The sequence below is a fragment of the Euprymna scolopes genome, chromosome 17, assembly GCF_053919585.1.
Source record: "Euprymna scolopes isolate OS-2025 chromosome 17, ASM5391958v1, whole genome shotgun sequence".
Lineage (NCBI taxonomy): Eukaryota > Metazoa > Mollusca > Cephalopoda > Sepiida > Sepiolidae > Euprymna > Euprymna scolopes.
In genome coordinates, this window is record NC_136498.1 from 21,221,663 (window position 1) to 21,246,752 (window position 25,090).

Consider the following 25,090-nt stretch of genomic DNA (forward strand, 5'->3'; position numbering starts at 1 on the left):
ATATATATATAAAAAAAGGAGGGAAAAGATCTACCTTAAACCACTAACCTAGTTCTAAAACAGATCCTTTGTTCGATAAAATGCATGCCCATTGGCTGATAGGAGGGGGTGCGGTGGATACTAGAAAGCTGATTGGCTAACTAGAAATCCTCAACATATATAAAAACAAGAAACAACCACAAAATTCGCGCATAAGCCTGACGAATCCTACAGTGGATGAAACGCAGAATATTCAGTGTAGCTTAATCGCCATATATATTTTATAAATTACTATATATATATATATATATATATATATATATATATTAAATTTATTTATACAAACATTAATGGCTACATATGTGCATACATGTTTCTGTAATGACCCGCGTGGGGGGTTAACGTCTTCAGGCCAAGAATTACCGTCGAAATATATATATATATATATATATATATATATATATATATATATATATACTATCAAAAGTACCCGTCGTTGACTGGGTTCAAAAACAGCCTACAGAAAATGAAAAGGAAGGGTTGTAAAGAGATGGCTTCGAATTTGGGCGTATCACAACCAAAGCAAAATATGATGAAAGTAAAAATAAAATAGATAAACCCCATAATTTATTATACCATACCTGTTCACACTGAAACACTTATCACAATATTCTGTGGATCTATATTAAAAAACATTGTTAAATTTTGTGACATATTTCTATTCTATGGAGGTCAGGCGCGAACGAACACCCCATAATTTTATCATACCATATTTCTTCTAACTGAAACATAATTATCAAAGTATACTTCCGCAGATAGATATGAAAAGTCTTTATTAAAGTCAGTGCCTATTTCCATTTTATGGAGGCCAGGCGCGAACGTAGACCCCCACAATTTTATTATACCGTCCCTATTAAAGTTAAAACATACATATCAAAATATTATTATGTACATCTATATCAAAACACTTGTAAACGTTTTTTTTTTAATTATTTATTTCCATACTTTGTGGACCAGGCGCGTACGTAGACCCCACAATTTTAATGAATCATCATTATGCCAGATCAAACATATCCATTCCTGTGTCTCGATACATCTTCTATCATTATATGGGATCAGTTTTCTATAATAGTCAACCATATAGGAGCCTATTCGTGACCAGACACACACATAGACGTTCATATTTATATATTATATATATATATATATATATATATATATATATACAGAATGCCGGAAAAAAGAAAGTCCGCACTTGTAATTTTAAACAACCTATACCGCATTTGATTCGTCTTTTATTCCTCTATAATTTTGCCTGTTCATATTGGACTATTTAATGGAAATATTCTGATGTTCATGGCAATTTAAAAAAAATGATTTAAGTTGAGAGACAAAAGAAAGTCCGCAGCAACAAATTCCCTTAAAATCAGCTTAAATTATTGCCACTAAATCAGTTTAACATATACACCAACAGACAACAAAGCATCTCTAATCGTAATTGTTGTTGTTCCATGTTATACAACGTAACATTTAGTCCATTTGCCACGACTTTCTCTTAGTGATCCTCAGGAGCTCATTAATCTCCACCTTTCTGGTTTATCCAATCGAGAAACGGGCGCAGATAGAAATGTGATGAGAAAACGGTACGAAAGACTGTGCAAAAACACCAAAACACCCGCAGTGTTCGTGATTCCCCTAAATCTTGTCGTACTAGAGTTACTTCTAACAGGGGAGACAATACTATCAAGATCCGCAGCCTAAGATATAGATTTGAAACGGCTCTTCAAATCCAACAACCGTGCTATCTTATTAAAAAGTGCTCTCTTTCTATTGTCAAGAACAGATTAGAGGAATTTAATTTGCGAGGATATGTTGCAAGACGCAAGCGAATCATTTCTGTAAAGAACAGAAAGCGCTATCTGGACTCCGTTAGATGCAATAAATATCATGACTTTTCATATTGGTCAAAAGTGCTTTTTAGCGACGAAAGCAAGTTCAATAAGCTAGGCTGTGATTGTAGGCAGTACATCCGTCGGAGGAAAGATGAAGAATTTAATTATAGGTGCTCAGTTCCAAGGCTGCAACGTGGTGGAAGTTCAGTTTTGGTGTGGGGCATTATTAGTACCAATGGTTCAGGGCCTATAGTTCGCTTGCAAGGTCTAATTAATTCGACTACGTACATTAATATGTTGACTGAGCATTTTCTACAATACTTTGGTCGGAATTTGGATAATATTCTCATATTCATGCAGGATAAGTCTCCCATTCACACCGCTGGCAATGTCAAGAGGTTCCTTGAAAAGTATGATATTCCATGTTTGGATTGACCTGCACGATCTCCAGACCTCAATCCTATCGAAAACGTATGGCATTACATCAAGCAACAGCTACGCAATGATAAAATTTCAAATTTCGAAGAACTTTGTGCAAAAATTAAAGTAAAGTGGGATGCCTTTTCTCCGGAGTATTTCTGCAGTCTAATTTGGGCTGCTAGATATTAATTAGTTCCTTGTGTTCCTATTGTATTTGTGCTGCATTAATGTCCTAAAATTACATTTAAATAACAATTTTCCATTGTGTGGATTTCTTATTGCCTCCTCAATTTGAAGTTATTTTTTTTAAAATAGACGTGAATACGAGAATTTTTCAATTAAAAGTCAAATATGAACAGGTAAAATTATAGAAAAATAAAAGGCCGATCAAATGAGGTATAGGTTGTTTAAACAATTACATTAAATTTAGCTGTAATTTGCAGTTCTTTTAAATATTACAAGTGCGGACTATCTTTTTGCCGCCTGTATATATATATATATATATATATATATATATATATATATATATATATATATATATATATATATAATGCGAAGCTCGCGGTTTGTTTACAAACAAACGTTTGAGCACTTTACGAGTGGCGGACGGATGTTTATTTAAATAGACATTAAGACAGATTAGTTGCGGGCACCGCTTCCGTGGTCAAGGGGTAGAACTGCCGACTGTCATCACGACGGTTCTAGGTTCGATCCTCGGCTTGGGATAGGTGCTAGTCTAGCGGCACTGATGGGTTGTGATACAACGAAACAGGACTGTATGTCGATGACTACAAATATATTTTATATATATATATATATATATATATATATATGTGTGTGTGTGTATTATGTTTTTGCAATTTTTTCTCAGTCTTCTTCATATATTTCTCGTAATGTTTCATTTTATTTTATTTGAAGTTCTCAGAAATCAAACCCTTGCTCCTTCTTGGGTCTAACACTAAACATTCGAGTGTTTAACTCAATTCTCCTTCATCAGTTAAATGTTAAGTCAGAAAAAACAGTTGAGTACATAATTGTCGTCCCCGTGATTAACCATTTAATTAGTTCATAATATATGCTTGTTGTGGTTACTTGGCTTTACTGGATTTGAGGACAAATATTCATCAAGTCCCGTGGTGTAACCAGCTTCGTGCTGTTAGTTAGGCTAACATCATTTGAGAGAAAATGCACCATCCCTCGGGAGAGGCATTATGGGTTTGCTATGCTGTGAAGATAATATTTTGGGCTGTAAATGAGATGTGATATTGAATGTTTAGTTAGGATCTACTTGTAGGGAAAAGTATTCTTATGCAAGGTTGACCTGACAAAACCTTGTACAGGGAGACTTCAGAAACTCGAAGTTAGTATTTAGTAAGCATTCAAGTTCCACTTGTATAAATATATATATATATATATATATATATATATATATATATATATATATATATATATATAGTGAACGTGTATGTGTGTCTGTGTACATTTCACTACGCAATAACTCTGTCAATTTTTAGTCTACATACTCGAAATTTAATATACAGGGTACTGAGATTTGGGAAAATCGATGTGATCGGCCAGAAATTTGGCTGTTAAGGTGTCAAAGTTCAACGATTTGACCTTTTAGAACTCTACTAAACTCCTTCGTCAATTTTGCGTCTAAACACTTGAAATTAGTTTGAGCCCAAAACAATAAACTTTAGGGGGTCATGCTAGTATATATATATATATATATATATATATATATATATATATATATATATATATATATATATATATATATATATAGTAATGTGATTGATAACTAAATTACAACGAGCACTTTTTCTTTCCATGTATTTTAATTAAACTAGTAATTTTACTATTACATTAAAATACACTCTGCTCTTTAGACTATTGTTCTAATCTCTTTTAATTTATATATATATATATATGTGTGTGTGTGTGTGTGTGTGTACGTGTGAAAATCAATTTCCAAAATAGGAATAAAGTCAAAGCAGTAGAACTTTACACACGAATGATAATCATTAAGAGTTTCATATATATAAATATATATATACATATATATTTTTAAATATATATATATATATATATATCATTTTATATAATGAATTAGACCTGGAGTCTAAAGAGCAAATTTTATTTTAATGTGTCAATACTTTAAAATAATCTTGCTCATAATACTGTGAATATATAATAAGCTCAATAGGTATATTTCTCCTAGATCTATATTAATATTGATAAGACAGATAAATAATTATAAATTATTAATCAGTTTCAACAGGAGAAACCAACAAAATACACTTGAGTGTACGATCGTTTCGCAAACGATATTTATTTTATTTACAATTGACAATAATGGTTGAGAATAATTGTATTCGAATATTCATCTCCTCATCAGCACAAAAATGGGGGGGGGCAAAATAAAACTAGCATATTAGAATAAGTTTGGTGGATCGTCCTTATTGAGATTCATTTGGAAATTTGTTTTCAGTTGTTCAGTAAATTTTGTGTGCATGCTTCCGTGTTTTGAGTCCAAAAAACTCCAAAAGTATATTAATTTATGTGATTAAATGAAGTAATCATATATATATATATATATATATATATATAGAGAGAGAGAGAGAGAGAGAGAGAGAGAGAGAGAGTGAGTGAGTGAGAGAGGGAGGAGAGAGAGATAGAAAAACATTTCTACATTTAGAATATTTTTAAGAAAGCGAATAATCAATTGATCATCCAACAGCAAACAGTTAACCGCCATGAACAATTCTCCCGGCACAATCTATTAAAAGACTCGTTTCATCATGTCATTTTTTTTTCTGTTCCTGCCGTTTTAAGTTGGAAACGAAATATCCATGTGTCATTGATTTGCGTAAAACTGGCACGCGAGCCATTTCCTATGCGCAGGTCAACGTCGTGACTCGCACAGATTCCTTCCTCACGAATGCCTTACATTTTGTCCGATTCTTTGGCCGTTTTGTCGCCAGAAAAGAAAAAATACTTTTTTTTAAAAGATTGATTTTTTTACGCTTTCGCTCTGGTCTAAAATACTTTTGTATTCTTATTAAGATGTTTCTTTTTTTATTAGAAGTCAGGATTGTCTTGATAAATCGGTAAATCGTTACTTTTTTGTTTACTTTTTTACCACGTTAGAAATTTAATTTAATTCTCTATATTTTTACTCTTATTCACCCCAAACAAAGTGTATATGTATGTTAAGGGCAACACCCATGTTTACAGAGGATTATATAAGAATACAAGTGGCGTCGCATTACATTACATTTAAAGTTGCACGTTATATTCCAAAGCCTACCTGTACAAGGGAAGAAGCGATATGAGTAGATAAGGCTTTCTGACATCTATATAGCGATACACAGAAGAGGGGTGGTATTTTGTTACAAAACGACTTCGTCGGGACTATGTATGTCGAGGTGCAATGAGTTCAACAGAAAAAATTTCTTTAAAATACTTGGAAAGCAAACTCAGAAACAATATTGCTGCCATGAGACACGGGTTGGCACCTGTCTGATAGCGCGGGACATAGTAGATTAGAGACTCTGTGACAGAGTGCGTATGGGCGTGTGTGAAAATATCAGCAGCAGCCGAGGGATAGCTGGCTAGTTAAAATATGAGCAGCATCAGCCGTTAAAGCATGTATGTAAATTAGCAAGTGTGTGCGAACAGGCATCACAAGACTAGGAGAGAAAAATACACCACGTGGTTGAGAGAGAAGCAAGTTGCCTGCAGGGCAAGATGCATGTGAAAGTCGAAGACGGGAAAGCGCTGGCTAGCGCCGATGTGAGGTGGCAGAGACAGGGACTTTTAAAAAGCACATGTGTGTGCGAAAAGACTTTAGAAATATAATGAAATGCATTGTTTTGGAGGAACAACAAATAATTACGTTTTTTTTGTTTTTGTTTTTGTTTTTTGCACTCTAGAGAATTCTAAGTCGGATTTTTATTTCTTTTCTGTCTTATTTGTTTGTTTCTTTGCGCCGATACGAGAAATTGAGAGGTTTGAAGTGGAACGATATAATTGAAAATAACGTTACTCTTTTTGTACCCGGGACAGATTAGCAGTTCGTTCACAGCTCAATACTAGTTTTTTTATTCACACTCTTATCTTTTGTTTTTTTTCTTTTTCTCTCTTCTGTTTCTTATAATTCTGTCCAAATTGACTATTTACAATAGTATTAGAATAAACTACCCTCCCAGTTAAAATGTACATTCATACTAAAATCAAGAAAAGATTAGAAAGCCGTTCATATATGTTTCCCTAAACTTACGTTTATTCTAGTACAATCTTTCTTTCTTCTACTGCTTTTTTCTCCTTATTATTTTTTCTTCTTCTTATTTTTTCTTCTTATTATTTTTCTTATTATTATTCTTGATGTTCTTTTTTCTTATTATTTTTGATGTTCTTTTTACTTCTTATTATTTCGTCTCCTTATTTTTTCTTATTATTATTTTTTATTATTATTATTTTTTATTATTATTATTTTTTATTATTTTTTATTATTATTATTTTTTATTATTATTATTCTTGATGTTCTTTTTCTTCTTATTATTTTTCTTCTTATTTTTATTCTTCTTATTATTTTTTATTATTATTATTTTTATTATTATTATTTTTATTATTAATATTTTTTATTATTATTATTCTTGATGTTCTTTTTCTTCTTATTTTTTTTCTCCTTATTATTTTTTCTTCTTATTATTTTTCTTATTATTATTGCTGTTCTTTTTACTTCGTAGCCTCGCAGTAGATGTCCTTTTCTCTTCCCTGCAACCTCTATCTCACAGAAGAGATGTTGCAAGCTTGTCTCTGATGTATCGTTATTTTCATGGAAAGTGTTCGACTGAGCTTCAGTCTATGGTCCCCCTCGCCAAGTTTTCACAAGAAACACTCCTCTAGCTGAAAACACTATCAATAATTCCCCCACTCTTTATCTGTGCCTAAACCTAAATGTAGATTCCATGAACAAAGCTTCTTTCTTAGAACTGCACGCCTGTGGAATTGTCTTCCGTTTGCCTGCTTTCCAGCTGACTACAATATGGTTGTCTTCAAGTCTAACATAAACAAGTTCTTGATGAGCCGTTCCATATAAGTTAACAAATTTACCGAATTTCCATTACTATCGATTACTATATTGTCCTTTTGACTACTGTACACTCTTTAACCCTTATCCTTGAGTGGCCTCTTGGCCTTGATAAGGTGGTGATGCCTGTGTTAAAAAAAATCTTATTTTTTATTATTATTATTTTTGATGTTCTTTTTCCTCATAATTTTTTCTTATAATTCTTGATGTTCTTTTGTCCTCTGATTATTTTTTCTTATTCTAATTGATGTGTTATTTTTTTCTTATCATTATTTATTATTATTATTATTATTGATGTTCTTTTTACTTCTTATTTTTTCTTATTATTATTCGTGATGTTCTTTTTTCTTATATTTTTTCTTATTATTCCTGGTGTCCTTTTTTCTTATAATTTTTATTATTATTCCTGGTGTCCTTTTTTCTTATTATTTTTATTATTATTCCTGGTGTCCTTTTTTCTTATTATTTTTATTATTATTCCTGGTGTCCTTTTTTCTTATAATTTTTCTTATTATTCCTGGTGTCCTTTTTTCTTATTATTTTTTCTTATTATTGTTGACGTTGTTTTTTCTTATTATTATTTTTCTTATTATTTTATGTTCATTTTTCATCTTATTTTTTATCTAATTATTCTTATGTTCTTTTTTTTCTTATTCTTTTTTCTTCTTATTATTTTTAATGTTCTTTTCTCTTATTATTATTTAATATTATTATTTTTTATGTTCTTTTTTCTTATTCTTTTTTCTTATTCTTTTTTCTTATTATTTTTATGTTCTTTTTTCTTCTTATTATTTTTTCTTATTATTATTTTTAATGTTCTTTTCTCTTATTATTATTTAATATTATTATTTTATATGTTCTTTTTTCTTATTATTATTTTTTCTTCTTATTTTTATAAGGTTCTTTTTTCTTGTTATTATTTTTTCTTATTATTATTCTTGATGTTCTTTTTTCTTATTATTTTTTCTTATTATTCTTGACGTTGTTTTTTCTTATTATTTTTCTTTTTATTTTTTATGTTCTTTTTTCTTATTATTTATTATTGTTCTTGATGTTCTTTTTTATTATTTTTTATGTTTTTTTTCGTATTATTATTTTTCTTTTTAATTTTTTGTGTTCGTTTTTCTTATTGTTATTTTTTCTTATAATTTTTATGTTCTTTTTATCTTATTATTTTTTCTTATTATTTATATGTTCTTTTTTATTATTTTTTCTTATTATTTTTATGTTCTTTTTTCTTATTTTTTCTTATTAATTTTATCTTCTTTTTTCTTCCTCGTTTTCTTCTGCTGCTTACTCTTTCTTTCTCTTCTTTGTCGTCTTCTACCTTTATTTTTCTTTTTCATCCTGTTTCCGTTACATCTACTTCTTTGTTGTTCTTATCTGTTTCATTCGTTTCTTCCCGTTTTAGTGAAGTTGCCTTTCTAACTTATCTTTTCCTTCATCATCATCATGATCATGACCATCATCATCATCTCTTTATTCGTCTTTTAATGATTATGAATTTTTCTTAATACTAGCAGTTCAGCCAAGCTTTGCCTGGGCCCTATGTACTGTTCTAACTTCATATGCATATATGTATATATATATATATATATATATATTAAATATATATATATATTAACAATTTTGACTCATGTCCAGGTAACCTGCATCTAAAATTCCATGCGTTTAGGCCCAAAATTGGTTGAGGAGTTTTGTAGAGTCTGCAAAGTTCAACTTTTTTAACTTTCACATCTTGGCGGCTAAATGTTCGCTCAAAAACTAACTAAAAAGCTTGCTGCATGTCTGAATACCCTTTATGTAAAATTCCAAATGTTTAGACCCATAATTGGCTGAATAGTTTGCTAGAGACAACAAAAATCAAATCTTTTGAACTTTGGCCGCTTGGTAGCCAAATTTCCAGCCAAAACCGATTAAAAAGCTTGTCCTATGTCTGAATACAATGTATGTAAAATTTCAAATATTTAGACCAAAGATTGGATGGCAGGTCAATTTTCTTGACTTTGACCTCAATTCTGACCCATTAGCATTTATTGTTTTGGGGTCTAGTCAAGTTAAAAAGATTTATTCATGTTCAAGTAACCTACATCTAAAATTTCAAGTGTTTAGATCAAAAATTCGCGGAGGAGTTTAGTAGAGTTTTCAAAGGTCAAATCGTTTAACTCTGACCCCTTGACAGCAAAATTTCTGTCCGAAAACTAATTAAAAAGATTTTCCTATATCTCAACATCCCTTATGTCAAATCTAGAGTCGGTAGACTGAAAATTGACGAAGTAATTTTGTAGGAAAGTACACACACAGACAGACACACAGACAATTTCACTTTTATAGATTTATAGATTATTTTGGCCATGCGTCTTCTAACTTTTATTTTATTTTTGTTCTTTTTTCTCGTTTTACTTTTCTTTATCTTTATATTTTTCTTCGGTTTCCATCTATTTTTTTATTTTAATTTCTGTTTATTTCTTCTTTTTCTGTTTCCTTATTTTTTTTTTTTGTTGTAATTCAAAAATTTCGTAAATTTTATCTGCAGTAATATTTGTTTTACAAACAAACCCCTTTCATTACCATCAAGATTTGTGTCTAAGAAAAGCATACCGTCTCATATTGTGAATAACCTGCAAAGATGAGAACGATTTTTTTAAACTCGATATTTACAACAGAATTTCGTTCATTCCAAGTAAATATAAAACACAAATGGATTGTCTTCTGGTAACTGCTACAAAATAGAAAGCCGTTCTTATCATAGAGAAAGTAGGAACACAGCGTTTTAATGAATCATCTAAGTCTTTGCTTCGCCTTTATTAGATTACTTTTTTTACATAGGCATAACCACTTATCAAAGCCAGAGACCACTCGAGGATAATGGTTCAGAGTGTATAGTAGTCAATTGGACAATATAGTAATCGTTAGTAATAGAAATCCGGTAAATTTGTTAACTTAAGTGGAACGGCTCATCAAGAACTTGTTAACGTTGGACTTGAAGACAACCATATTTTAGTCAGCTGGAAAGCAGGAAAACGGAAGACAGTTCCACAGGCGTGCAGTTCTAAGAAAGAAGCTTTGTTCAAGGAGTCCACGTTTAGGATTAGGCACAGATAAAGAGTGGGGGAAATTATTGATAGTGTTTTCAGCTAGAGGAGTGTTTCTTGTGAAATCTTGGCGAGTTAAACCATAGATTAAAGCTCAGTCGAGCACTTACCATAAAATCAATAAAAAGGTGTGGAAAGTAAATATACAACAAATAAATGTTACCAAAGACAAGATAAGTTATGATTATAAAGCCTGGTTTCTCTATCAAGTAGGCCACGCATCATTTCCATGAAATTAGAAGACTATTACATATAATTTGCTACTACTGCATTTTTAATCGTGTTTTTCTCTTGGGATTCACTCGGCAACGCCCGGGAGACGACGCAACCGCCGGATTATACCGAGCGAACAGAAATCAATACATAGATGAAAAAAGAGAAAATAAACAATCTACTGTAAGAATTTCATGAAATATACTGGTCTATCTATTATTTTATTGACAATTGTTTTTTATGTTTTTATTTTTGTATGAAATGTTTTTTCGTTTAAATTAATGAACAATTTTTTTTGATTATAAAGAAAAAAGAACAAATATTTGGGGGGGGGGGAGAGCATTTATACATTTTTCGTTTTTTTTTTTTTTGTCAAGGAAAAGGTGTATTTTATGGGTTTTTTTTGTTTTTGCATTTTATTCATCAAATTATTTTTTCAAAGAAAAGTTTTGTTTTTGTAAGCAACCGAGATGACGGCAAATTTTTGTTTAGTGCATTTCATGCAAAATTTCTTTAGAAACGTTTCCGGCGACTTCACGAAAGCTTGCAGTTTAGGATCCTTTTTTATACATGCAACAAGAATAAACACCTGTTGTTTTTGCAATGGCTCTTTTGAAGCGCAATGAAACTTCTCTTTCTTTTCCCTTTTTTTTCTTCCAATTTGGAGTCGTCTGCTCGCCCGCGCTTCTTTTAAAGTTTCGATTTATCTTTGTATATACTCTCACACGTCTGCTGGGTGTTACCGAGTGAGACTCGCGGATAAACGGGATTTAAAATTCAGTAGTACCTATAATTTTATTCCGAATATATCACGAGTCAAAACCACGTAAAATACTTGTTTGCAATAATGCAAATCGCAATTCATGCAGCATACCTTGTCTTACTCCCATAGAATTAATATTTAACAACGATTAAACAAAGAAACCATCCAATTTTTAAGAAAAGGTCTTTATTAAGATGTTGGCGTTGCCTTCTATTCTGCTAGTCGGCGAGGGACATTGCAAACATTTTTATTTAGAGCCCGTTGGCTAGTTTATTTATCGTCTACCTTAAGTCAATCATCTCGTACGACTCATTCAAAGACTTACAACGTATGGCCTACTCCTCTTTTAACTCTCTTCTTTTTTCATCATATAGCATCGCGTTCATTTCTGGTACACGGAATGTCAAACTGACATCCAAGTATGCATGCTGAGCCTCATTGAATCTGATTTCTATTTAACCTCAACTAAATAAAATTTATAGCCGCCCAATATGTTACAAGAAAGGAACCCGTTCATATTCCAGCCGTCCGGTGTATCAGCCGTGCTCTCATGTAAATTACCGCATCAAGCATTGTAGGTATCTTCGCGTTGTGCAGAACCATGATGAAGAATACCCGAAGTATGGGAGCGTAGTGAACTGTTCATAACTTTCAAGATCATTCTAATCTCATTATCCCGGGTCATGGACACCATAAGCCATCAAGAGTTCGCTGCATTAACCTTTGAACCGTTTGCTGCGTCAGATTTATTCCTGAAACTTGTTTGCTGAACTCCGTGGCTTATTCAATGTTCCTGTCCTTCACTCGAATCAGCTTTTCTGAATCAAATTGTGTTACTATAAATTCAGATAATTCAGGATCAATATATCTAAAATTCTCCACCACTTAGAATTTATAAATTGCTGTACACACACACGCACGCACGCACACGCGCACACACACACACACAAACACACACACACAAACACACACACACACATATATATGTATATATATATATATATATATATCTTGTTTGAATATATGGTTCAGTGGCAGTTTTAGTCATTTAGAACTGCTTTACAGCTTCACCGTATATATATATATATATATATATATATATATGTATATATATATAGTAAATTTATTGCTGTTAGTCCAGAATGTATATATATGTATATATATGTATATATATGCATATATATATATATGTATATATACATATATATATATACATATATATATACATATATATACATATATATACATATATATATATAAATAAAAAATATATGTATATATATATAAATAAAATATATATACATATATAAATAATATATATATATATATATATATATATAAAATATATATAGGGGGTCAAGAAAACTTTTTAAAAATTGGAACTACACGGGTTTTGTTTTTATTTTTATTTATTTATTTATTTATTTATTGTAAATAGAAGTTGTTTTATATAAGTAAATATGAATAATTTTTATTTATTAAAACCGTAAGTTGTTAGGTGATATACAGAAAAGTTTCTACCAAAAAAAAAACGTTTTTTTCTTCATATATTTTTACTATGCGGAGGGGGTGGTGTTTTATAACTATTCTGTGCTAACTAACACTTTATTAAAAATAAAGATATCATGAAATTTAAATTTAACTTGGAAAGACGATTTAAAAATTACGCGGCACTAAAAATTAAAATAAACAGAAAAATACTCCCTTGGGGTTTGTATAACTATACACAAAGATTCGGAAAAAGTTGTCAACAAAAAACAAATACATAACAATTAAATGTTATCAAAGGCCAGATAAGTTACTCTTCTACCTAACTGGATATTATTTTAGTATTGTTATTTAATGTAACGTTTAGTCGGCTCGAAAAACATAGTGTTTATCACTGTATTTTAAAAATACAAATGGTGCTGGACACTCTATTGATTACGTTAAGTTTGGGAAAATAAGTTAAAACTAAAACTTCATACAAAATACTGTCAGAAATCCACCTTATATATGTCAGCCTATGTTACGATAACATATATTCGATGGCTTTCTAACAGTGTTTTGTATAGTTTTTAGTTTTAACTCATTTTCCCAAACTTAAAGTATTCAACAGAGAATCCGCCACCATTTATATTTTTCAAATACATCGATAAACACTGTATTTTTTTCGAGCCGATTAAACATTTTACATTAAATAAAAACACTGAAAAATTATCCAGTTAGGAAGATAAGTAACTTATCTTACCTTTGCTTTCATTTATATGTTTTTGGACAACTTTTTCGAATCTGTGCATAGTAACCCTCCCTTCACTCAAATATTAATTAAAAACTCACATTTTTTTAATACAAAAAAAAACTCGATTTAGCGTTTCAATATTTTAGCAACGTTCGGCTTAATCTAGTAATTGCTGGTCGAGCCCAAGTTACGATTGACGGAAACTCCAGAGGATCCGGGTCAAATTCTGCAAGAGTACCAATTTTATTTTATTGTTTTTTCATTTCCGCCTTTTATTTAACTTTTTTGGGTGGATTGTTTACTAAGAATATAATAAACATGCATTTTCTCTTTTTTTTTTTTTTTTTTTTAGATTTTTCAATTACACCATTCCATTGTCTGATTTGGTATCCGTTACCGTATCAATTATCCAATCCCTTTTATGTTCGTATACATAAATCAGACTCGATTTCAACTCGACTAAGCCACTCCTTTAGTTCGATTTTATTTATAACGTCAATTAATTATCCATCTCTTTTTATGTTCGTTATAAATCGGACACGATATGAACACGACTTGGCTAATTCCATAGTCTGATTTAGTATCCATAAACCTTATCAATTATCCAGTCCGTTTTATGTTCGCATACATAAATTAGACTCGATTTGGAATCGACTAAGCCAATCCTCTAAGCCGATTTTTATTTGTTACGTCAATTAATTAACCACCTCCTTTTATGTTTATATCTATAATACATAAATCTGAGTCGATTAAAACTCAAATAATTCCATTGTCTGATTCAGTATCCATTACCGGTATCAATTATCGTCGGTTTTTATATCTGTATCCTTAATAAAGATCCAAAGTTTTTTTTTCCTTTTTATATCATTACTCAAGTTCTTACGATGATTTCTTTTTAAAAGTCTAAGGAGTTTGCGATAAAGTTGAAATATCCTTTCCACTTGAGGAAAACCCTTTGAAGACTGATAAAAGCCGCCTTTGGTATTAAACAGACTAAAATGGTTAGTCATTCTATGACAAATTTCGGATGGAGAAAAAAAATTTTTTTTTTTTGGTAATTAATTTTCTTTCTGCCCTCTCATCTTATCCGACAAGCATAGATAATCGTTGCTGCGTAAAAAAAAACGATGATACAAACGGCATGACGAATAGTTAATCAGGGGTGAAGAGCACAAAGAAATAGAAGACGTTGCATTTTCTAACTCAAGGCGAGTTTGCCTTGCAGTCCATTAGCTAGTTAGACACTCATTTGTTTCCCCAAATGCATGGCCTTGAGCTAGATATGATATAAAGCGTAAAAAAGAAAAGTTCTCACGTGGTATGATACGAGGGAAACATTATCAGCAAAGTAACATTGATGCTTGATCTATTGTTTGTTAATAACACACACACACACACACATATATATATATGTATATATATATATATAAATATATTTAGTAGAAATGGTAATTAATAAAAACTGAAGAAAGTGCTCAATACTGTTGTAGAGCAAATATGCGTTGTATTTTTTATTACCGTATCTTTCTGTTAAGTTACATTAAGTTTCTGTAAAAATCTGAGGAAGCTACAGACGGCCCAAAAACGGCCGGGTAGCTGAAACAATAATGTAACTTAACAGAAATATACGGTAATAAAAAATAAAACGTATATATATATATATATATATATATATAAATATATATATAAATATATATATATATATATATACTTGTCAGTGGATTATTTGATTTTGAAAAGAATATATATGCCGTGCCCCATTTGGGGGTACCAAATGGGTAAAAAGGAAAATTATTCCCAACTCGCATTTAGGTAAAAATGCACTATCGTATACATAATTGAATTCATTCAAAACGTATCGCAAAAAACTAAAACAAATAACATTATATATATATATATATATATATATATATATATATATATATACACACACGCATATATATAATGTTATTTATTTGTTTTGTAGACACCATGACAAAAATAAAACTAACACTAGCAGAAATAATAATAATAATAATAATAATAATAATAATAATAATAATAATAATAATAATAATAATAATAATAATAATAATAATAATAATAATAATAATAAACCGACCCCGGACAAGAACAACCATACCATAAATAAAAATACTAATAATGAACAAGATAAATGCAACTGTAGACTACGCAAACTTTGCCCAGTTCAAAATAAATGTCTAATCAAAAGCGTAGTTTATCAGGCAACAATATTTGCGAAAGAAAATCCGAATAACAAGAAATATTACGTAGGTATGACTTCCTTAGATTTCAAAACCCGATACTATGACCACAAAAGTACATTCAACAATAAAAAAAACACCGCATAAAAACAACACTCGCGAATAAATACTGGGAACTCAAAGAAAGCGGACATTCGCCGGTAGTCGAATGGAAAATAATAATACAAGCTACCACGTGTAGGGACCTAGACGACCCATGTAGATTATGCCTTCATGAAAAATTTGCTATCCTGTACTTTAAAGAATCCCAACATCTATTAAACTGTAGAAGAGAAATAGCAAATAACTGTGTTCACAATATAAAATTTACTCTAGAATAGCGATACAAAATAGTTTTAAAACTAAAAACAATAGAAAATAAACAAATAAATAAATTAAATAAACATGAATATACATAAACGATCACACATATATGCATGTATATATATATGATATATGTATATATATGTGCATATATGTATGTACACATATATATATTTATATATAAACTAACAAAAAAAACCACTAACCTAGTTTTAAAACAGATCCTTTGTCCGATAAATGCATGCCCATTGGCTGATAGGAAGGGCGCGGTGGATACTAGAAAGCTGATTGGGTAACTAAAATCTCAATAGAAGAGGAGCAGTATATAAAACGATAAACAACCACAGAATTCGCGCATAAGCCTGAAGAGTCCTAGAGTGGATGAAACGCGGAATATTCAGTGTAGCTTAATCGCTATATATATTTTATAAATTACTAACTAGCTCTACCTTTGTATTGAGCACTTTTGAAGTAAATACTTAAAGTTTACGTATAAATCTATACTTTCGTATATTAATTTTATGTAATTAATTAAGTAGTTATATATATATATATATATATATATATATATATATATATATATGTGTGGAAATGTATAAAAATAAATACGAAAAGTATAAAAGCTTATACATTTTCTTTATTCATTTTCAATTGGTGACGTGCAAGAATACAAAATAATATGAAAAAAAATTTAAAAACTTTTTTACAGGTACATAATTTTTGTACCGATGCTTCAGTCTTCGTCGGTGTAGTGAAAGTATGAGCATACACGGGGGAAAGGAGAATGGAAAAGGAAGGAAGGAGGAGGAGGAGGAGGAGAGGGTGGTATAGCCAATGAGAAGGTGGCACGTCAGTTTAAAATATATACACATATAAGTATGCACGTTCACATATGCTCACAATACATATACACATACAAACGAAAAATTAAACAGTAACTAAAAATGAAGAAACGCACCTTTAACTGTCCAATCTTTTGAATTCTTACGATATTATTTATTCTAAGAGAGAATAAGAATTCAAAGAATATAAGACGTTATGAGGAGAAACGCTATGATGCTCATTTGTAAATCAACGGCTATTTATCGTTCGAAAAAGAATCAAAATGTCGTTTCCATATTGAACCGTTTAAAGACAGAAACGAAACTCTACTTTTTATTAATTTACGTATTTATATGTACATCCACATACATATACAAACAAATATTCACATGTACAAATATATACATATATATACATATATACACACATAAATATATGCATATATACACATATACATATACTAACAAATACACACGCACATACATAAATGTTTGCGCATATATTTACACGTAGAGACAGCTATACATATACACACAAGTTTGCATAAGCGAATGTAGGGAGAGAGAGGGAGAGGGGAAGAGAGGGACGGGAAAAGAAGTATAGGTGTGCGAGAAATGCATATATACACATATACGGTAATATGAAGCAAATTAACACTTAAAGAAAATGTGTTTTGAAAAAACACACACACCATACACGCACACACATGTACCCACATATACATACATATATATACATATACATACACATGCATATACATATGTACACATATACTGACGTGTACATAAATTTTCAAGTACATATACACATACACTCGCATAAATGCATACATATATGCGTACATAATACGCACACATATACACATGCATAGACTAATGTGTATGAGAGTATAAAGAAAGAAAAAAATAGGGAAAATGTGAAGTTTCGGAAAGAGTTACAAAAAAAAAACTTGACCCCATCTCATCGTGCATTTTAATCCTAAGGAAAATGTTTATGGAAAATATGTGTAGTTATAAATGTGTAGTCATTGAGTAGTCCTAGGTTTTTGTTAAGGCCTGAAGTGTGCATGTTGAGTTTTAGAATCATTTTTTTTTTTCATATTTTCGTCTCTGGTGTTGTGTAATAAAATTGGATGCTATGAGGATGTATCTGATGTTGTCTATTGTGTGGTTAGGTAAATTATAGTGGATAGCTACTGGATGCTGTGCAGATTTATCTGTAAGTGTATGTTTGTGGTTATTAAGGCGTAGGTGGAACTCCAGGCCTGTTTCCCCCACGCAATTGCCTTTTGTGCATTCGGGGCAGTATAACAAATGTATTACATTTGAGCTATTGCAATTTAGAGGGAGAATTTGAGATGGATGTTGGTGCCTGGAGGGGTGAATATGCTGTTGGTGTTAAAATGTGTACATATTAGACATCTGGGCTTATTGCAAGGTTTGTTTCCTTGAGATGTGAGGGTGCGGTTAATCCGAGTGGATGTGAGTAAGGAATGTAAGTTGGGGAGCTGTCGTTTGGCACAAATGGGTGGTTTATTGTATATTGTGTTGAGTGTGGCGTCCTGTTGTAATTGTTTGAACATCTGTTTCATGGAGTTGTATAAATGTTTGGTGTTATTATTGAAGTGAAATACCATAGTTATTCGTGTGGATGTTTTGTTGTTTTGTATGTTAGTAGGCTGTGTCTGCTAATGTGTGATGCTCTGCTGATGGCTTCTTTTAATATTTTGAATGCATAGTTTCTGTGAAGAAAGTGGTTGATTAAGATGCCTACCTGTGCGTCATAATCGGATGGGTCTGTGCATATCCTTTTAATGCGCAGGCATTGACTGTATACGATTGACTTTTTCGTTGTGATTGGGTGGGAACTTTCAAAATAAAGGTAATTGTGTCCATCGTTAGGTGTTGTGTGTAGAGATGTGGTGATATAATTATTTGAAATATTGACTAGAAAGTCTAAAAATGTGATGTGTGTGGTTGAGTGTTCAATCGTGAATTTAATACTATTATGGCAGTTGTTTATATGCTGGAAGAAGTCCATCAATGTCTTTTCATATATATGTGTATATATATACATATATAATGTTATTTATATATATATATGTGTGTATATATATATATATATACATATATATATATATAAGCAACGTAGAGTGTGGTCAGTACTAAAACGAGTGACCATTTGGGAACTCCAGGAGGTGTATCTGCTCTCCGTTTTTCGCGCCATTGTTTTAAGCCAGTCTTGGGCCTCTCCTTACTACTGGACCTATATTGCCGATTCAGGAGAGGTATGGGTGTAGTTAGAGATTGTGCAACCCTCGCTACACAATTACACGCCCAGCTACCCTTACAGAGGTGTTCATTATCTCTTGAGAGTGAACGGAGGAATCGAAGTATATATATATATATATATATATATATATATATGTGTGTGTGTGTGTGTGTGTGCGTGTGAAGATAAACAGTTATATTTGGTCGCTATAAACAGCCATCTGTTTCAGTCAATGACACTTCTTCAGGCGATCCTGAATAATTCAACACTATAGAAAAAGTCTCGTTCTATTCAGTAGTCTCTACATTTGAACATCTAAAGCCTGCATATTGATATATATATATATATGTGTGTGTGTGTGTGTGTATATATATATATATATAATTATGTGTGTGTAGGAAGAGGAGGAAAAATGACAAATAGGCAGACAGAAAGAGACTAACATACAGACCGATAACACATGTACACATATGTGTGTATGTGGGTATGTACCCGTCTATATATGCAAGATCTACCGCAGATGTGCTGGGGTTATATCCCACAGGATTAGTGAATCTCTTGACAAAGGCTTCCTTTCTAGGGCAATTGCTCTTGACATATCAAAGGCCTTCGACAAGGTATGGCATAAGGGTCTACTTCACAAGATTTCCAGCTACGGTATAACTGGAAATGTTTTCTCAAACATTAAATCATTTCTCTCCGATAGGCTCATAAGAGTAGTGGTAGATGGACAAAAATCGGAGGCCTGCAATATAAATGCTGGAGTCCCTCAGGGGTCAATCCTGGGCCCAACTCTCTTCCTGATCTACATCCATGACCTCCCTAAACACATACTTAAATCATTCGTTGACATCTATGCTGATGACATGACCATCTACGGCAACACATTAAAGGCTGTAAATGACAAAGTTCTCTCTGATTCTCTCTCCTCTGATCTCGAGCGCGTGGTTCAGTAGGGGAAGATGTGGTGATTACCTTTAATGCATCCAAAACCAAACTCCTATCCTTACATCATCAACGCTCTGATCCCTATCTGGCATCAATTGTGATGGATGGCTCTCGTCTGGGTGAGGCCCCGTGTTTTGACAAGCTTCTGGGTTTGTCCTTTACTCCTGATCTGAAATGGAACACGTACATCAAGTCTGTTGCCAAGGTCGCTGGAAAGATGGTGGGATCCTTCTACCGCTCCAGAAGATATCTTACTACTGATACAATTCTCTATCTATATAAAAGCCAAGTACGTCCAAGGATGGAATACTGTTGCCATATCTGGGCAGGAGCTGCTAAAAACAGCCTATCCTGCCTTGACAGAGTACAAAATAGACTTCGTGGCTTAGTGGGAGATGCCCTTTTCTCTACCCTGCAACCTCTCTCCCACAGAAGAGACGTTGCGAGCCTATCCTTGTTTTATCATTATTTCCATGGCAGGTGCTCGTCTGAACTCCAATCTATGGTCCCCCCTCGCCAATCTCTCACGAAAAACACCCGTCTGGCTGAATCCACTGTGAAAAATTTTCCCCCACTCTTTATCTGTGCCTAAATCAAAACGCGGATTCCATGAATAAAGCTTCTTTCTTAGAACTGCACGCCTGTAGAACTCTGTTCCGCCTGCCTGCTTCCCACCGGACTACAACTTGGATGTCTTCAAGTCCAATGTTAACAAATTCCTAATGAACCGCCCGCTTAAGTAAACACTTCATCAAATCTCCACACTAACGTAATGTACTTGCAATAACCCTTATCCCTGAGTGGCTTCCGGGCCTTGATAAGTGGTGATCACTGTGCAAAAAAAAAAAAAAAATATATATATATATATATATATATAGAGAGAGAGAGAGAGAGAGAGAGAGAGAGAGAGAGAGAGAGAGAGGGAAAATGAGAGAGAAAGTAAGAGAGAAAGAGTAACAGTCCGAGAGATATAAACATAGGGGAGTTAAAGGTAATTTTGCAACTTGATTCGAATCTTCCGACGCGCAGTAATTACCATTTCCCACACTGCAAATTACTTCAGAATGAAACACATGTGTATAGGATAAATTGAAAGATATTTAAAACAAAATTATATATGCATATATGCAGGTACACCCAGCGTTTCTCGGGACCATATAAAACAATGAGAAAATTGAAGATGATTTTCAACATACCTGTTATTCTTAGTATAGAGGATTTTTTATGTCTGTCTATCATTAGCTATCTCGAACAAAAGATTATTTTACCGACTCTAGGAGGGTATTACACAACATATATATGTAATAATTCCACGTTCCCTTGGATAAGAAATTTACAGCGCGGGTATGAAATAATTTTTCCTTTCCTAAAACGGGTAATGTACAACACATATTTAACATAATTTCACCTACCCTCAGACAAATAATATAAATATATATAGGAATCCCTGGAGACCGCCAGACCACTTTTAAAGGCAAAATAATCATGCTTCTTTGTACCCATCGCCACTACCACCACCACTACAGTGGCGTAATTTCTGGATCATAGCATTGAAAATTTAGAAAAATAGGGAATAGCCCCATCAGAAACTGGCCCAGTTGACAATAACACAACACCAATGATATATATAAAATAAAGTAATTTCGAGATTGTAGACGTAGGGATTGACTCAATATTATCCTCCCCTGTTACAAATTTACATGAAATAATGTTATTTTGAGATCGTAAACTGGGTCAGCCATGTTTTGGATTGACTTCATATTTCACCCCCATTCTTTAAAAATATATATATGAAATAAAGTAATTTTGAGATTGTAAACTGCTTCAGCCGTTTCTGAGACTGACTTCATATTTCTTCCTCCTAAATATTTCTTAAAAATTATAGAAATATTGACATCGTAAACTGACTTAGCCATTTCGGGGACAGTGATGCAGCCATTTCCGGAATATACTCCACATCCCTCTCTCACTCTTTAAAATATATATGAAATAAAGTGATTTTGAGATCGTAAACTGCTTCAACCATTTCCAGCACTGACTTCATATTCTCCTTGCCACCCATAAAAATATATATGAAATAAAGCAATGTTATGATCATAAACTGATTCAGCCATTTTCGGGATGGACTCAATAGCCCTTCCCTTTAATATATATATATATATATATATATATATATATATATATATATATATATATATATATATATATATATATATATATATATATATATATATATATATATATATATATATATATATATATATAACAAGTACATTTTGTTAAGAATTTCAAATTTGAATAAAGCTCACGAAACGAGTTATCTCCTATTACTTTTTGTAAAAAATAACGGATATGGTAGTAAGTGTAAAATACTAGCGTAATTCATATTCTAACCATGAGTTACTATATAAATCACAAAAAAATTGTAAAAAAAAAAAAGGTTTTCTGCAAAACAAATAAATCAAATAATCACTTGATCAAATTATAGCGGCATTATAGGTTTCTCATTCACCGAACGCTACATACTGCTTATCAAGTACATATTAGATTTTTCCTCGTAACGAGCACATCGTAAAATCATTTTATAAGATTTGTTTTGTTCTTTGTTTTTGTTTTTGTTTTTGTTTTTTCAGGTCGATTTTTTTTCTTCAAAATAAACCCAACTTTGATTTTTTTTTTTTTTTTTTTTTTTTTTTTTTTTGCAAAACTCGGCTTTCGATAATTGTCTTCGAATACTATTGCCATTAATACTTTTTTTCTATATAATCGTTTTCCGAAAAGAGCACATAAAACTCGATCTAGAAAGGATTTCCTTTCGGGTTTATTTAGTTTGGTAAAACTAACTCTAATGAAACTGAATAAACACTTAGCATTGCCAACTTCGATTTGATTTTACAATATAATATTATTATTAGAGTTTTTCTGAGTTTCGTTTTCAACTCTTCCGTCATGTTTCGTTTTTTTTTATTAGGGCATTATCGTAATCGCTTACTACTTCACAAATGTGTACTTATCCATAATACGGACAGTCCTAAAATAATAACGACAGATTTTGTTTAACTTTATGGACCTTTACATAATATTTTTCAACGCAAACATTACTGTATGCAGTTACATTTAAATTTACTATAACAGCTAACATATAGCTGCTATGGTAAATTTAAATGTCCGTTCCGTACTGCGCATAAGTGTAAAGTTCTCCTTGCTTTGCTCGGCACTGGAACAACTAACAAAACATCAAACACAATTAAGCACAATTAAAAACGCATTAATGATTCTTTAATTAGTTTAGGAGTGAATTCTGTACATTTTTTAAACTTTAATTAATTCTAAACCATTTAGACGATTTAGATTGGTTGTTGTTTTAGGACATTATTTAATGCCAAATTCAGTCATTTTTTGCTGAAAACCCTTTTTTATGCTTTAAGCTAAATAGATTTTAAAATATGGATGTATTGTGTTTAGTTTGGTTGTTTTATACAGCAACCGAAACTTCCTTTGGTTTTGTAATGTCCAATACGATTATTTTGGTATTTGTTATCTTTGAATGTCTTTATATCTTTCAACATTTATTCATTGTATTTAGTTTAGTTGTTTTTTACGGCATTTGAAACATTCGGCTGGTTTTGGTGATTGTTTTTGCTTTAAGTTATTTATATCTTCAAATATTTATTTACTGTTCGGTTATTTTGTTTTACGGCATATGAAATTTAATATGTTATTTAATCTAGAATAGGATAATTTTGGTAAAAGTTTTTTTTATGTTTTAAGGTCGTTATGTCTTAAAATATTTTTTCATTATGTTTAGTTTTGTTTTCTGACGTCATATAAACCATTTTTGGATTATTTTCGGGTGAAGCCGGTCATTTTTGTTATTTTTATTTGTTTGTTTACGCTTCAAATATATTTTCAAATAGTTATTCCTTGTGTTTAGTTGGGTAGTTTTTTATGGTATTTGAATTCTTTTGGACTTATTGAACGCTGAATCCAGTGTTAAATGCTTTTTTGTTTGTTTTAACTTCTTTATACTTTCAAATATTTATTTATTGATTTGTTATTTTGTAGATACAAGTTTGTTTCTGTGTTTGTCTTTGCAGAAAAGTATTTAGTTTTGAAAAGAAGAAGAAAAAAATAATAATATCAATGTTTGATGCATTTTAGATCAGGAAGCTGGCATCTTCAGAAAGCCTTATAGCATTATGAATTACTGAGGCAAATAAATAAATACATACGCTAATTCATGAGTGGTTTCGAACTTTAACCGACGTTGCTCTAGACGAAACTAATTCTAAATGTAGTAATGTTTAGATGTTTTTTAATAGGAGTGTATACTTTATTAAGATTGAAACAAATATCTTAATAAAAGGATAAAAATAATAATTCAATGCATGTGTATATATATATATATATATATATATATATATAACTACTTAATTTACTCATATAAATTTATATACGAAAGTATAGATTTATGTGTAAACTTTAAGTATTTACTTCAAAAGTGTTCAATACGTAGGTAGAGCTAGTTCTGGGTCAAATAGGCCTTTGTCCGATAAATGTATGCTCATTGGCTAATAGGAAGGGCGCGGTGGATACTAGAAAACTGATTGGCTAACTAAAATCTCAATAGAAGATGCGCATATAAAAACGACAAACAACCACAGAATTCGCGCATAAGCCTGAAGAATCCTAGATGGATGAAATGCGGAATATTAAGTGTAGCTTAATCGCCATATACATTTTATAACTTACTATATATATATATATATATATATATATATATATATATTATAACTTACTATAT